Source organism: Xenopus laevis, chromosome 8S, assembly GCF_017654675.1.
Source record: "Xenopus laevis strain J_2021 chromosome 8S, Xenopus_laevis_v10.1, whole genome shotgun sequence".
Lineage (NCBI taxonomy): Eukaryota > Metazoa > Chordata > Amphibia > Anura > Pipidae > Xenopus > Xenopus laevis.
The window spans coordinates 93,629,543-93,646,133 of record NC_054386.1 but is presented as its reverse complement, the minus strand read 5'-3'; the positions used below and the strand labels follow the sequence as shown (position 1 = coordinate 93,646,133).

Below are 16,591 nucleotides of genomic sequence, written 5' to 3'. Positions count from 1 at the left end.
GTATTTTGTGGAACTAAGTTTGATGTCTGCAACATGTAACGCGCATCTGTCTACCATGTAATAATTCAGCTGGAGATGATTGGGTTGTTGCATGGCGTGTTGCTCTGTAGTTATTTAGGAACTCTGTTTTAAATACTTTCCAAGATTTCCCAGTAAGATTTGCTGCCTGTAGTGTTTCTTTATAGCAGTAAGAGCAGTTTCATATGTATCATCAGATAATGGTAATGTATAGAATATACACTCTCCCTCTGCTCCCAGGCAGTGAAAAACTAAAGCACGCTTTCTAGCAGCAGAAATCTCCCCTTGGTCAGCAGCAATAATGTAATTTTGAAACATACGGATCCAAGCAGTAAAAGGTATTGTAGGCTCACCAGGGTTTGGGAGAAAAGCTGCAGGCTGCAGCAGAGGATGAGTAGAGTATAACAGTGCTTTATTAGCAGGTTCATGCAGCTTTTACACTTCAACAGTAACTTCAACTCTAATACTTTTAAGCAGTATAGAAAGTAATATGTACAAAGAATAACTCTTGTGCACAGTGACACCTAAAGGCCCTTTGTATAAACACCACACTAACAAATTGGACCCTGAGCACATTTGTGCTCATCTTATATATTACAACACCATGCCACCTAGTGCCTAAACATGGGATAATTAGGGATCATGCTTTGACCCAGGAAATGGAGCCTATCTCTTGTTTAACTAAGTGGCCAAACTTTAGGGGAATGCAATATGAATGGCGAATACATTTCTCATACTTTTTATGAATGATCCATTCAGAGAAACCGTAATTTTGTCAATTAGTTACCAAAACCATTTTCTAACTAATGTCTCACAGTGTATGAATTCTAGGACTTGAAGTCTCTCTGGATTATATATTGGAAAATAACCTTGAAAGCAGTGGTATCTCCTGACTCCCTCTTTCAACTGATTCTTCCACTTCCTGGATCTAAATCTTATAGAGAAAAGTGCCCTCATTGCAACAAAATGGAACAGATTTAGTTGGATGAGAAAAATGTGTGTTTTTGGTTTATCATCTAAAAACGTCATTGAAGTCTATTGGGGATTACAGAATGAAATTAGGAGGGGAGTTTTTCTCATAGAGTCTGAGTATATACACATTTACCTTGGAAACCGTCACTCAAATATAGAGGTGCAATCATTAAGCACTTAGGAGGACTCTTCTTGCTCAGCCAACCAGGTCTTCCGGGAGCTCATGTTTCTCAACCTGCTCCAGAGTTCTAAATGGTATTAACTGGGTGTGAGGGGGAACGGCATCAGAAAGGCCCCTCAGGGTGACTAGGACTACCAAAATGTCCCTGAAAGCTATTCATAGTGGGTGGTGATATCTCAAGCTGATCTTCAAATATGGGCTTCAAGTGGTGTGTGCTGAAAAAAGGAGGGGGCTGAGAGCAGCAGAGAAGGACTAGGGTTAGGCAGAAGACCTTTGAACCGGTACTTGTCCATCACCCCCAAATTGTTGTACCCTAGGCAGGTGCCTCTTCTGCTTACCTTAGTTCCGACCCTGTATACAAGAGATTTAAGATGTACTGTACATCAGGACCATCACTTGGATGTTGTGTATAGCTACACCCAGCTATAAGGAGGCCAGGAGATTCTGGAAGAGCTTACCACATTACAAACCCAAGCAAAGAAAGAAAAGATGCTTTGATTATAAGGGAATTTGAGTTAATTTGAACAGTTCACCTTTAACTGAAAAATGTTTTTTCCCCCTTTCATTTGCAATTATCTTCAAAGTAGACAGATCTTTGCTGTGGAATTTACGCAACTGTGATCTTATGTATGGTGCTTTCCTCTCACGTAGACTGCATGGTTGGAGAGCAGACGTGTTCCGTTGTACCAAGCCTTCAGCAGCGCTGACCCTTGCATAATCCCACTGCAGCCGGGAAGGATCAGTCAAGTACTACTACTACTGTCAGCAACAGCTGTGGAACAATCCTGCCATCAAACATCAAGTCATAGGCCCAGAGCTACACAATATTTAGCTTGACTTAAGATGACATTGGGCGGCAAATCAACAAAGGGATATTTCCAAAAACTATTTTTATAAAATGCCAGTTTTTTCAGAGCAGACGGAATATTTGTAAATCATTGCAAAATATGTTATTTTCCAACTAATTTGGGGTTAAACCAAGAGAATTCTTTTTATTGCCTTTTGCAGAATTTTTTTTGGTTCCGAAAACGCGGCCCCATAGGCCAAAATAAAACTTTCACACACCCCTCCCAATTTGGCAATGGTGATGGCACGGGGACTAATTACATTATTATGGGGTTATGTAATAAAAAAGGCAGTAATTCTTAGCAATATACTGAGCTTAGGGACCCACTCACAATATACAGTACACATAGAATAGAAATGTCACAATATAAGGCTGATTTGTAATTAATACAGATTATAAACATCAGAATTTAATAATCAGCAAACCTGTAGCATCACCTTATATTACAGGGGAAGCTCATTTTCTGCTGGATAATTAGTGACGAGCCCTAAGCTTAGCTTCTCAACAGCCAATCAGAGCCCACTGAGCATGTGAGTGTCACAGACACTCTCCAAGATGGTGACCCCCTTTGACAAGTTTGAAGTCCTGGATCATTGCTGCTATTGACAAGCTGAAACTTTAGGCTGGTGCAAGTTCAGTATATAAAACATTTGCATTTCTAGCCCTATTCATTTTTAGGGTTTAGTTCTTCTTTAAGACACGATACTCCATATAATTGTAGGACCCTGTGACGTTTGGTCTCCCAAACCCAAAGTAAACCCCAAGGTCCCGGTCACGGCTCATTGTTCTGTCTTTAACAACCTCATTTCACTTCGGGAGGAGCCCTCCGCTTCTCGGGTGCCTCCAGGTCTTAATGTGAGAGGACCAAGGGAAGAACTCTGGGCAAGCAAGGGAACCGTACGTACTACTGGAATAGAGAATAGAATCATAGTCAAAGGCAGGCCAAGTCAATACCAAGAATACCAGATCATGCAGCGCGGTACAAAATCGAGAAACAGGAGCGTAATAAAGGTCACAGGCTAAGTCGTAATGCAAAGGTAGCAGGTACAAATTGGATGCACATCGGTGTGGGAAGAGGAGCGAGGAGGGTGTCCCTGTTGCATCCTCACTAGACCACCAGACCCCCTATCTATTAACCCCACGTCCCAAGCAGGGCCGATTTAAGGCCTTGGTGGGCCCTGGGCAGAGATTGTTTGGTGGGCCCCCCTCATCCTGAAAAAATGTCCTCCACCATTACCATAGGACACAGTTATACTCACACTAGATAAAAGGAAAACAAAAGCAAAACATATTGAATTTAGATTGTTTTATTGATTCTAGATTAAGAACTTCAATATTTTTGCACACACTGGGTATGTTGCAGTAGTTCTGATCAAGCCTCAAGAAAGAAACTAACACTAGAACCCGGTTTCTGTTTTACAAGTTTTAAAGAAGAATGAAGACTATGGATGCAACCATATGCAAAAACACTTATTTGTACAGTATGTTGCAGTAGTTCTGATCAAGCTCAAAGAAACAAACATTAACACCAAACACTGTTTCTGTTTTACAAATTTTAAAGAATGAAGAACAGATGCAACCATATTCAAAAACACTTTTTGTACACACTGGGTATGTTGCAGTAGTTCTGATCAAGCTTAAAGAAAGAAACCCCAGAACCCGGTTTCTGTTTTACACATTTTAAAGAATAATGAATATGGATGCAACCATATGCAAAAAACTCTTATTTGTACACACTGGGTATGTTGCAGTAATTCTGGTCAAGTTTAAAGTAACATTAACACAAGTGTTTCAATTTTTTAGAAGGGCTGAAGAAGAAAGAAGAATATGGATGCAACCATATGCAAAAACAATATTTTTTGTACACACTGGGTATGTTGCAGTAGTTCTGATCAAGCTTAAAGGAACATTTACACCAGAATTTTTTTTACAAGTTTTCAAGAAGAATAATGAAGAATATAGATGGAACCATGTGTAAAAACACTATTTGTACACACTGGGTATGTTGCAGGATTTCTGATCAAGCTTCAAGAAAGATACTAACACCAAAACCCGGTTTTTGTTTTACAAGTTTTGAAGAAGAATGAAAACTATGGATGCAACCATATGCAAAAAACACTTATTTGTACAGACTGGGTATGTTGCAGTAGTTCTGATCAAGCTCAAAGAAACAAACATTAACACCAAACACGGTTTCTGTTTTACAAATTTTAAAGAATGAAGACTATGAATGCAACCATATGCAAAAGCACTTGCATGTTCCAGTAGTTCCGGTCAAGCTTTAAGTAACTAACACAAGTGTTTCAATTTTTTAGAAGGTGTGAAGAAGTAAAGAAGAACATGCATGTAGGATATACAATATCCTTTGTGCATGTATGAGGTTTTTCAGAAGCTTTACTTCTTGATCAAAATGGAGTAGCATGCTTTGATATAAGTTGCTGCTCTCATGTTTTAGTGTCAGTTATCCTGACTTGTATTTTTTTGAATTTGGAGGTGGTGACATTAATTGAGCCCGGCAATGGCAACATTAATACCAGAACAGTGTTTCCATTTTTTACATTTTTACAAACAGATAAGTAATGAAGAAGAATATGGATGTACTGTAAGCATGCAAAACCACTATTTTTTGTACACACTTGCATGTTGCAGTCGTTCTGATGATGTAATGAAGAATATGAATATAGATGATCTAATACTGCTTAGATTAATGTTTGCTTATGTTCTGAATAAAGACTGCAAATCTAAAACTTTTTCCTGGACTTTTGGATTGAAAAGGATTGTACAATATCACTGAAATCCAAACTCCTGTACAATATCATTTTCTATTGCCATAAGTGTTAAAGCGTTAAGCCGCTGTTCTTGCATTTGGGAGCGTAATTCTGACTTTATAAATTTAAGTTTAGAGAAAGAACGCTCTCCCCCAGCTACAGAAACATGCAATGTTAAGTATATGCGGAGGGCAATCTCCACATTTGGGTAGACACAAATAATGTTTTTCTCTCTCAAAAATTGACTGCAGTAAATGCTATTCTGAACAACATTTGCGGAATTATAGGACTGCAGTAAGCTCTGAAATGCAACAACTTCATCTGGAAATGTGAACTCCAAATCATTTGGATATGCCATTTGAAGATTGGATGCATTTGTTCTTAACAAATCTAGTTTTCTTAAAGTAAGATCATCTAGGAATCCAAATCTATTATCCAGTGTGGTGTATGCTTTTATTCTTTCCTGAAGACAGGTGACAAGTGTGTCAATTATGACATTGAATGATTCCACTTTGAACTTTTTACAGCCTTGAAGAACAGTATTTTCTTTTTCCTTTTCATCAAAAAAGGCTTTACGTTTACGAAGCCTGGTGGCCTCAAAAGTGCTGTTAGGCATAAGAACTGAAGCATCAGTACAGATCTTCTCAAATTCATCTCTGAGACTTGCAACATATGTTTCCAGGGACCTTAGCATGTTGGTAGCTGTTCCAAGGTTCATGGAACTAGACTGTAAGTAAACACTAGTTAAGTTAAATTGCTCCAGAATTCGGTTCCAAAGTACACACATTATGACATTTTCCAATTTTTCCAGTTTTTTAATTAATGGTTTTGCAAGCTTACGTGTGTCTACATATTCTTCTTCATTACTTTCAATTTTTTTTAAACACTGCAGTATGTTGCAGTAGTTTTGAAATAAAGCTTTAACAGCATTTGCATGAGATGACCATCGTGTGTCTCCAAGCCCTTTTAGGGTCAAAACTCTACCTTTCTCATTTGGCTTTAAGTGACTAAGTAGCAATTCCCAGCGGGTGTGTAGAGCCTGAGAAAAAATCATACAATAGCTGCACAAGTGAAAAAAAATCAGCTGCGGTGGGGCAGACACTTACAGCTCGCTGGCCAACCAAGTTAAGGGAGTGTGCACTGCAAGGCACATATTCAGCTAGTGGGTTCACTTTCTGAATATGAGTCTTTACTCCTTTATACTTTCCGGACATGTTACTTGCATTGTCATATGCTTGACCACGACAATCTTTAATCGGTATTTTATGTTCTTCAAGAGTCTTTAATATGGTATTTGCCAAAGACTCTCCAGTGTGTGAATGAATTGGTACAAATTGCAGAAATCTCTCTACTGGTTGACCAGTACACTTGTTGACAAAGCGAACTGTAAATGTCAGCTGATCTACATGATTTACATCTGGAGTGGAGTCCACACATAAAGAATAATATTTTCCAGATATTATTTCTTTAACAATTTGGTTCTGGACTTTGCGACCCATCATGGTAATCATCTCTTCACAGATACCCAAAGACAGGTAAGAAGGCTTACCTCGCCCTTTGTTACCATACTTTTCTATGTGTGCAGCTATGAATGGATCAAACTGAGCCAAGTATTCAAGAGATCCAAGGTACACACCATTATTTGGAGAGCCAAATCTCTCTACTGTGCCACGAAAGGGTAAACCATACTGGGAGAGAAATTTCAACTGTGGCAACAACACGTCTTAAGACATCTTTCCAATACCTCTCTCGGATTTCAAGTGTCTTTTGTACTTCAGAATCTATTCTACCTTGTACATGGCACCTTTTAATATAGGCTTTTACACACCGCTGATGTTCTGCACTATTTTCATGGTGTATGAGGCAGTCAGATGCATGCTTCCAGTCACTAAAGCCATAATAAGAAAATGCTGTCGTTTTTGTTGAAAAAAGTCGACAGTGAAAACAAAATATGTTTCCCTCAGAAGGTGAATAGATAATGAAGCTTCTTACCACAGTTTCTCCATTTGGCATTATACGCTCTACCATTTCATTATTGAAAGACCGTTTCACACCACCAGAATAACGTCTTTCTGAAACATTGTACTTTCCAGTAAAATTTCTACACATTTGTGGACCATGACAACACCAATAATCCTGAAGCAAATTTTTATTTTGCTTTGGCCACAAAGCAGGATCAGTAGAAGCCACAATTTTATCTTTTTCACTATTGGAAATACTTGCTATAGAAGCAGCTGTAGAAAAAGCAATATTATCTATTTCACCTGTTTCTGGACAAATTTGTACATCAGTGTGTGCAAGCTCAGTATCATTTGTTTCCTGTAACTTTGTAATTTCACTCTGTTCTGTTAAATGACATATATTTGCATTATCCGTTGTCTCAGACAAACTTGTAACCAAATCATGTGATGTGCACGTAGGGCTTGCAGTCACTTCAACAGTATTCAAAAATGCATCATTTGTACTTGTATGAGGTTTTTCAGGAAATTGTGATAATGTAGCTTTAATTCTAAATTCTGACCAAAACCGAGTAGCATGCCTTTGATATAAGCTGTTGTTCTCTCTTCTTTTTAAAACACTCTTTTCTTTTAAGTGATCCTGACTTGTGTTTTTTTGAATTTGAAGGTGGTGACATTATTGGACCCCTGCAATTCCAATAAAAATGAAAAATTCAAGTATCTGAGTCACACTTATTTGGTAAAACTGTAAAATACATTTGTATTTTAGAATGTTATAACTAGGCTAGGAATCCAAGTTACTATTCAGGATTGTCATGCTATGTAAGCGAAGGCCTAATTCAAAATGAAACTTAAGGCAGCATGATTAACCCATCCTAAACTCTACTCTGTTAACAATTACTTTTAACTAATATACTTGGTCAGGTATGGCCAATTTTGTGGTTTGTCGAAAAGACGTAAACATCTGAGGTGCAAGAGGCATCAAGTAGGAACAATACAATAACAGTTTGTGGTGTTACTTACAGTGAATATTAGCAGGCGGTGTATGCAGGGCCACACTGAGTTATTCCAGCAAAAGCAAGGCAACCATCCAGGCTACAGTAGGTTTCCTATATGGGCAGCGCTGTCTGTGATGTACCAAATTTCCAGTATCAGTAAGGTAGAAGAGATGTACCAAATTTCCAGTATCAGTAAGGTAGAAGAGATGTACCAAATTTCCAGTATCCGTAAGGTAGAAGAGGCAATTCTAGGAAAACATAAATCTGACTAAGTACCAGAAGTGGAGTTACATATACATTAAAACAGATTTCTACCCAAGGCAATTCTAGTTTTTATATTGGAGGCATTACTTACAGTGAAGATTAGCAGGTGGTGTATGCAGGGCCACACTGAGTAATTCATGCAGAGGCAATTGTCCAGGCTAGGCTACAGTAGGTAATATGGAACTGTGGAAGTAAAGCACCTTTATATTAACTTTTAGTTTTTATTTGTAGTTTGAGTTAGTTAGCTTTTTATTCAGCTGCTCTTCAATTTGCCTCTTAAGCAATCTGGTAACTAGGGTCCAAATTACCCTAGCAACCATGCATTGATTTAAATAAGAGACAGGAATATGAATAGGAGAGGCCGGAATAGAAAGATGTGTAATAAAAAGTAGCAACAACAATAATTTGTAGCCTTACAGAGCATTTGTTTTTTAGTAGGGAGTCAGTGACATTGTGATGCCCATTTGAACGCTGCAAAGAGTCAGAAGAAAAAGGCAAATAACTATAAAACTAAAAAAATAAATAATGAAAACCAATTAAAAAGTTGCTTAGAATTCGTTGTTCTAGAACTTAATACAAAGGTATAAACCACCCCATTAAAGTTGTTCATCTTTACATTATAACTTAGAAGTGATATTCCGAAGCAGCAACTTGCAATTGGATCATTTGTTATTGTCTGCAGTTTGAGTTATTTAGCTTTTTATTCAGCACCTCTCCAGTTTGCAATTTCAGCAGTCTGGTTGCTATGATCCAAATTGCCCTAGCAACCATGCATTGATTTCAATAAGAGACTGGAATATGAATAGGAAAGGACCTGAAAAGAAAGTACTAAATTTCAAAAGCAGAGCAATTGTTCTTGGTGGGTCAGTGACCCTGTTTGAAAGTTGCAAATAATTAAATATAGCAGCAGTAAAACACCATCTCATCTCTTCAAATATTGATTTTAAAAAAATAAAGTTAATTATAAAGTGCTAAATGCCAATTCAATTCTGTAATAACTCCCAAATCAATTCTAGACTATCGCCTGCACATCAATGAATTAATAAATGAATCAATTACTTTGGTATATAAAATAATCCAATTAATTAAAGTTCATGTGCTTAAAAAAAGTGTACTGTGTTACTGTTAAAAATGAAGTTCATTAACTTATAAATTAGAGGCCAGGAATTAATTAAAGATCAGAAAAGGAAAATAGGCTGGTCTCAGTGGTCTGGTCTGTGGTGGTGGGGTGGCGTGGCCCAGGTGGGACACTGCCTGGGCCTGGCGGTCCGGAGAAGGTCCAGGAGGAGCCCCAGGAATCAGGATCTGAGTCGGGCGACGACCCAGGGGTCGCCCCTGGGGTTGGGTCGGGGAGTCGGGACTCTCGGGTGACGGGTCGGAATGGATGACAACAGGTAAGGCCTACCGCTGCCCAGAGTGCCACAAGGTGTTCAGCTGCCCCGCCAACCTGGCCTCCCACCGCCGCTGGCACAAGCCCCGACCCCCAGCCGTCCCCGCAGACGCAGTCCAACCCAAGGAAGAGGCCCTGAGTGACCGGGACACCCCCAGCCCCGAGGCCTCCGAGTCCGGCTCAGAAGACGGGCTGTACGAGTGCCCGCGGTGCGCCCGCAAGTTCCGGCGTCAGGCTTATCTGAGGAAACACCTGCTGTCGCACCAAGTGGCCAAGGAGCCGGAAGAGGCCGGTCACATGATGTACCAGAGCCGCGACGAGCAGCGGCCTCAAGCCAAGAGCCCCCCCAGCGGCAGCCTAAATGTCCCCCAGGAGTGTCACCCGTGCCCTGTGTGCGGAGAAACCTTCCCGGGGAAGAGCAGCCAAGAGCGTCACATCCGCCTCCTTCATTCCTCTCAGCTGTACCCCTGCAAATACTGCCCCGCCACCCCTCATTTGAAACACAGACAGGGACCAGAGAACATCTATAGGGAGTTTCAATAAAGGGGATATTTTAAAGATAATATTATTTTTTAGCATCATGTAAAAGCAATGCCATATATTAATCATAATTGCCCACACAATTAGGGTTTTTTCATTTATCCTATATGTCTCCTTTAAGCATTAAATAGACTCAATAGGATGCTTTTGATTCCAATAAGGATTAATTATACTAGGGATCGAGAAGAATGTAATGTTTTATTATTACAGAGCAAAAAGAAATCATTTAAAAAAAATTCATTTTATTTTATATATTTGATTAAAATAGGGTCTATAGGAGATTACCTCAGTGTCAGACTGGGACACCAGGAACCCACCCCAAAACCTTCTATTATTCCATCTATTTAGCTGCTTTGTTCTCATAGAAGTTGATAATGACCATGAAATAAGCCAAATGGTTAGAAGCAAGAGGGCTCACTGACACCTCGGCCCACTGGGAGTTTTCCTGGTATCCCAATGGGCCAGTCCGACGCTGGATGACCTTCCTGTAATTTGTTGCTTTCTGGATAATGGGTTTCCTGATAACAGATCCCCATACCTGTACAACTAATAACAAATGCAAAAGTCCTGCTCTAAAGACTAAATCACTTGTATGGCAAGCTAATATTAATTTACAGGTAAATAACAGGATTTATGGTCTTCTACCTCCCCCAAGTTTTGAAACCCTTTACAAAGTAATTTGTTGCAGGTACACCCCCCCACCCCTTCCCTGCAGGAGTTAGTAAGTAGGGGGGCATCCCTAGTTCTTGTATGTGAGCTGCAGTTGCAAAGCCATTGTAGTTTGTTGAGTTTGTGAATGTGCCCCCTCCTCCTCCTCCTCCTCCCTTGCTCGGTTATTCAGTAGGGGGTATAGCCCTGAAAGTAGAGGCTCCAGCAGACTGAGAGGAGCTTAGAAGACAGGAGGGAGGGAGGGAACAGGAAGGAGGAGTTAGGCGTGATATTTGTGTCTCAGGATTGATGGATGGCTGCTGTTACATGGCTGTGTGTGTGTGTGCGCTTTCCCCCTCTTATTAATGCTGCTACTAAGCCTGAGTCACACACAGCAGTGACATTACGCAGCAGAAGTCGCAGCGCACGCACTTAGCGCCGAGAAGCAGCGCAGGGACTGCAGGTAACAGCGGCAGCACTGGATTTCTCTTGCGTTTTTGGTCATTGTGTCATTGAGACGACTGCACAGCGCTATTGGCATTGGGCAAATCTGCGCCGATAGTGGAAGCCACCTGGGGCCCGCCACCTTCTACAGCTCCCCCGGCCTCACCCGCCACATCAACAAGTGTCACCCCTCCGAGAGAACAGACAGGTGATCCTGCTGCAAGTGCCCGTGCGCCCGGCCTGCTGAGCCCGCAACAACTTCTTAGGACTTTTTGGGGAGTTGCGCAAAGGATGATTGACGTGTCAGCTCCTCCCCCCAAACACGGACCTATCGGGGTCCCCAGAAGTAGAAAGTTGAACCAATTGAAAGTGCCGGGGAGTGGGGACATGCGACATATTGCGGGCCAGTGTGGGAGTCTCAGGCGGCACTTATGAAATCAGATACATTGGGGGGGTTCAGCCCTACCGATACCTATAGTGACTCACGTCCTCCTTCTCCTCCCGGACTCCTCTCCAGACTGCGGCAGCCGGCAGGCGGGCCCTTGCTCTCCACGTATTTATAGTTTCAGGTGGTTTCCCGCACTAATTGGGCCTCTTCCATTCCAGCAGTTACTAGGGGGGGTGGGTTGTCCCAAATTTAATTCCTTTGATCTGTTAGGAAGGGAGGCAGCCCAGAATCAGCAGCAGAGAAAAAAAAAAAAAAAGCCCAAAAAAATTGTAAAAAATAAAAATAAAAAAAAAATATTTCATTTTTTTTTTTTTTTTTAACAGGTCAACAGTGGGCCCCCTTATAAGTGGGCCCTGGGCAGCTGCCCACTTTGCCCATTTGTTAAAGCGGCCCTGGTCCCAAGGATTCCAGATAACAGAGTCCGTACCTGTATTTCTACTCTTGGCAAGAGCTTGATAATGAACTTAGTCTGTACTGAGAAGATGATTTCTGGCCGTACATCTGCTCTCTTTCCCCCAAACAACATGGAATCTCAGATCTGCATAGTGATTTATTCTCTTGCTTGTTTTTTTAGTCTTCTGCTCATGTGAGTAAATCTTTCTGTGTTTGGTGAGTAGCAGCGTCTAGAAGGCAAATTGATTTATTGAAGCTGAGCTGATTATTAGACATAAATATAAGTTGACGTATAAAGGGGTTTGTTGTCTATGCCGACATAAACACGGCTCCTAATATTTACATTTAGGTTGTCATATAATTGTTTTGCTGTCAGCATGGCAACAATTCATGTATATTTCATTTATTCATGACACAAACTCAAGTCTTTTATAGAGGTGAAGGATTCGATGTTGAGAAAAGGGAGAATATTATTTGTCTTTACTAGCCAAGTAATATCATTTCGCTGAAATATACTTTCCTCCTCTTGCGTTATGCTTATAGCCCAAGTTCAGGCTGTCCTTATTATATTTAATATATATATTAGTATTTAAAGTATTATTTCTGATTTTATACTGGCTGATGTAAAAGATGTTTGCAATTAAGAGATTTCTTAAGATGGGAAGACCAGTGAAGACCAAATGATATTTTGATATTTAAAGGAGAAACTGAACCCCCCGCGATGTTGTCCCCACTGGCCCCCTCTGTTGGCCCTTCCCTGCCTCCCCCTGCACAGTCTTACCCCAGAATTCTGCCCCCTCTAGAAATAGTGACCTGACAGGCAGAGTGAGCACACCGGAGCTCACAGGCGCCATCTTCTTCTCTTCAATAATCTTTGTGTCTTCTTTCTCCCCTTCTGGCAATTTCCACCTCTCTCGGCAAACTGGAAGATTGCTCCAACTACGCGCTAATACGCTGCTCACATCACGAAGATTACCGAAGAGAAGAAGATGGCACCCGTGAGCTCCGCTGCGCTCACTCTGCATGTGCATTCACTATTATCTCTCAATGGATAGCGGAAAATTAATTTTACTTACAGTTGTTGGGTCTCAACATTATTCTACACTTCATCCCCTAAGCTCTTTACATTTTTCACGCTACAAAATTGTAGCTTTACATATTTTACGCTACAAAATGATTGTTAATGAAAGCTTTATATTGAGATACAGATGACTAATTTGTTTACAGAGGCCACTTTATTCCATGGACCTCTACTATAAAATCCCATCATCTTTGTACCAATAGATGAAAGGTCTTGAAAGTTTAGAAGAAAGATGCATCTAGAAACTTGTCGTAAAAATGAAAGCACCTGAACCTCAGAGGTTCTTCAACATTATACATGATTCTTTGTTTATTAGAATGAATGGTGACTTTAGAAGATATCTTCTGTAATTGTAGTTATGGGTTTTTATGAGGGTTAAGCCATGTAGAGGGTTGATATGTTGGGTATTATGAAGGCAGGCCAGGGTGAGTGTTTACAGCCCCCTCCATTCAAATTTTGTTGATGTAAGAGGGTGAATGTTACCAGCACCCCAGTCCCACAATATTTATACATAAAACTATACTTTTCACCTTGACAATGGCTGATATCAAGTACTAAAAAGTCCCTTACAGCTCAGTACATCTCTTTTGCCTCACATTTGTTTTATAATAATAGGTGTAACCATCAAATTAGTGCTTGGTACTAGTAATAATTTCTCCCTAAAAACTCAAGTAAAACCTGTCATGCGGAGTAGATATTATGGAAAATCCTAACTGATACTGAATGAGTATACTATGGAGAACTTAAGAAGAAGCTCAAATAACACAATCTTAGTTGAAGTGGGTTATAAAATGCTTTTTCAGTGCGTACCTTACACCCTACAGATTAGCACAAATATATGCAGACCTAAGTGATGTAGAGGGGTTCTCCACATTAGGAATTATGGCCCATATTTGGGGGTGAGGTAGTATAATTGCAAAACAAAATATGATTGAATACGATCTTACTTCGATGCGAACAATCGAATGCAAACTATTCAGCCGCAAATAAAAACTTAGATTTTTTGAATAAATTGGTCTTTTTTTTTTTTTATTCGGATTTCCGAAGTTTATGGGAGTTCAAAAAAAACTCCCATTACTTCGAAATTCGAACCCTTGATAAATCTGCCCCAAGATTAGAGCCTCTAATTGTATTGTTTATTGACATTTGTTCAATGTATTTCGCTTCACTTTCTCTTTCTTTTGTTGCTGTATTATACATTTATTGCTGAAACTGAAAATACTTGGATGGACAACAGAACAAGTGCCCCTCTCGTATCATCCCTCCCCTGGCTTCCAGTGTTATTGAAGTTCAACTTCTAGCGTAAGCTACCATGAACTGATATATTCTTAATTACAACCATTTATCACTGGACTTTCTTTGGACATATTTTAAGACAGTATAAAACCTCAATTTATAATGTATAAATCTTTAAAAGTGTCATGCAAAAACCCCCGGTACTTTCTCCCTTCTGTGCATTTATCAAGGGAAGAAACTCAATATTCGAAAATATATTAACAAAAATAGATTGTTCTCACATTTATTAGCATTCCATTGAAAAAAAATGCTTTTCTTTATCGTGTTTAAATTTAGAATTCAGCAATTTGCCTGCAGATCAAAGTGGTACATAAACTAGAGTGCGGAGTCGCGTCGCTCTGCCCTATTGCTCTTGATGTGATACATAATAAAGGATAAAGAACCGAGAACAAAGAACACCCAAACAAACATTCTCCGTGCTGGAACATTGAATCCAATAAAACATAACTTTTATTAAATTACCAGAAAATAAACGTATCACATCAAACAAGACACAGTCAATTAAGGGCTTTATGTCCTACAGGAAATGTGAAAATGATAAAAGACCCACAGCCCTTATATCTCAATCAGCAGAGCGCTGCAGAAAACCATATTTTTATTAAAGAATAGACTATACGGAAAAAATTATTACAAATCTTGTTTTTGTTTGTTTGCATCGCAGACTTTGCCTCAGAATCAAGGGCCACAAAGCCGTTCCAGTACATGTGCACAATGCCAACCCTATTTGCAATAGCGATACTGTGTGATGTCCCATGAGATCTAATGAAGGCAAATTCAGATGAAGATAGAGGAATGCAATAAAATAGTATAGTATAAATCAAAAAAACACTTGCCCAGTTGTTCAGTTTATAGAGGGGTTGAGGACCACAACTACTCCAACTTCTACACCAATATCAGGCTCACCACTATATTTAAGGGTGGAGGTTTTACTCATTTTTTAATGAAACCATAGTTAACTGATCTGCAGGTTACATTTACTTCCATGGGGGAGGGAAGAGAGCGACAGAAGAGAAGGCAGGGGAGAGAATGGCGGAGGGGAGAGTGACAGAAGGGGGGAGAGCGGCAGAGGTGGGGGGAGTGACAGAGGGCAGAGAGGAGGGGAGAGAGCAACTGAGGGAGGGCAGTGGATGAAAGCAAAGAAGAGCTACAGAGGGGAGAGAGCAGGCAGAGGGGAGAGAGGGAAGAGAGGAGAGAGAGTGACAGAGGGGAGGGAGAGAGAGTAGCAGAGGGGAGGGTGGGAAGGAAGGAAGAGCTACATAGGGGAGGGAGGGGAGAGAGTGACAGAGGGGAGGGAGAAGAGAGTAGCAGAGGGGACGGTGGGAAGGAAGGAAGAGCGACAGAGGGGAGGGAGGGGAGAGAGTGAACAGAGGGGAGGGAGCAGCAGAGGGGAGAGAGGGAAGAGAGGGGAGAGAGTGACAGAAGGGAGGGAGAAGAGAGTGGCAGAGGGGAGGGTGGGAAGGAAGGAAGAGCGACATAGGGGAGGGAGGGGAGAGAGTGACAGAGGGGAGGGAGAAGAGAGTAGCAGAGGGAGGGTGGGAAGGAAGGAAGAGCGACATAGGGGAGGGAGGGAGAGAGTGACAGAGGGGAGGGAGAAGAGAGTAGCAGAGGGGATGTGGGAAGGAAGGAAGCAGCAACAAGGGGAGGGAGGGGAGAGAGCGACAGAGGGGAGGGAGCAGCAGAGGGGTGAGAGGGAAGAAGTGGAGAGAGTGACAGAGGGTAGAGGAGAAGAGCGTGGCAGAGGGGAGCAAACTCAGGCTAGGGGTAGGCAGATGCACCCTTTTACAGGTGCCCAGTGCCCCCCTCCCCATTATTGCGTCCAAGGCAGGTGCCTCTTCTGGACTACCCCTAGTTCTGGCCTTAATTAACCTCAAGAACTGCAGTAGAGTACTGGGGCATGGCTGAATCTGGACTTTCAGAGGCATGTTTTTCAAATTTGTGTTTTTTTTTTAACCAAATAGCATCAAATCTTGAACATTCAAATTTCGGGAAACTGGTTTTGGGAAAAAACCCAAATGTTGATAAATTAAAAAATATCTGGCCTTTTGTCTTTTCATCTCAAAATTTTGACTTGTCAAAGTCAGAATATTGAGACTCAAAGTTATAAGTTTGCCTTTAAAAGTCACAATTCATTGAATTTTTTATTTTTTTTGGCCCTCAGTGCTCTTTTCTAAAGACAAGCTCTGTAAGCGAAGTATAATTTGTTTCCAAATTTAGGTGAATCACAGCTGTATTTGTACTGTACATTAAACAATGTGTAACGTTGTAGTCTTTTATTTAGTGTCCCTAAGAAAACAGTCACAGAACTGCTTATGTTTTGGAAATTTTTTCTGTTGGGGCCTTGCACT

General features: G+C 40.7%; 1 pseudogene; it reads left to right on the top strand.

Annotated features, from left to right (window-relative positions):
- The first annotated feature begins 9,390 nt into the window (after nt 1–9,390).
- Nucleotides 9,391–11,427, top strand: LOC121397640 (annotated as a pseudogene).
- The last annotated feature ends 5,164 nt before the right edge of the window (nt 11,428–16,591 follow it).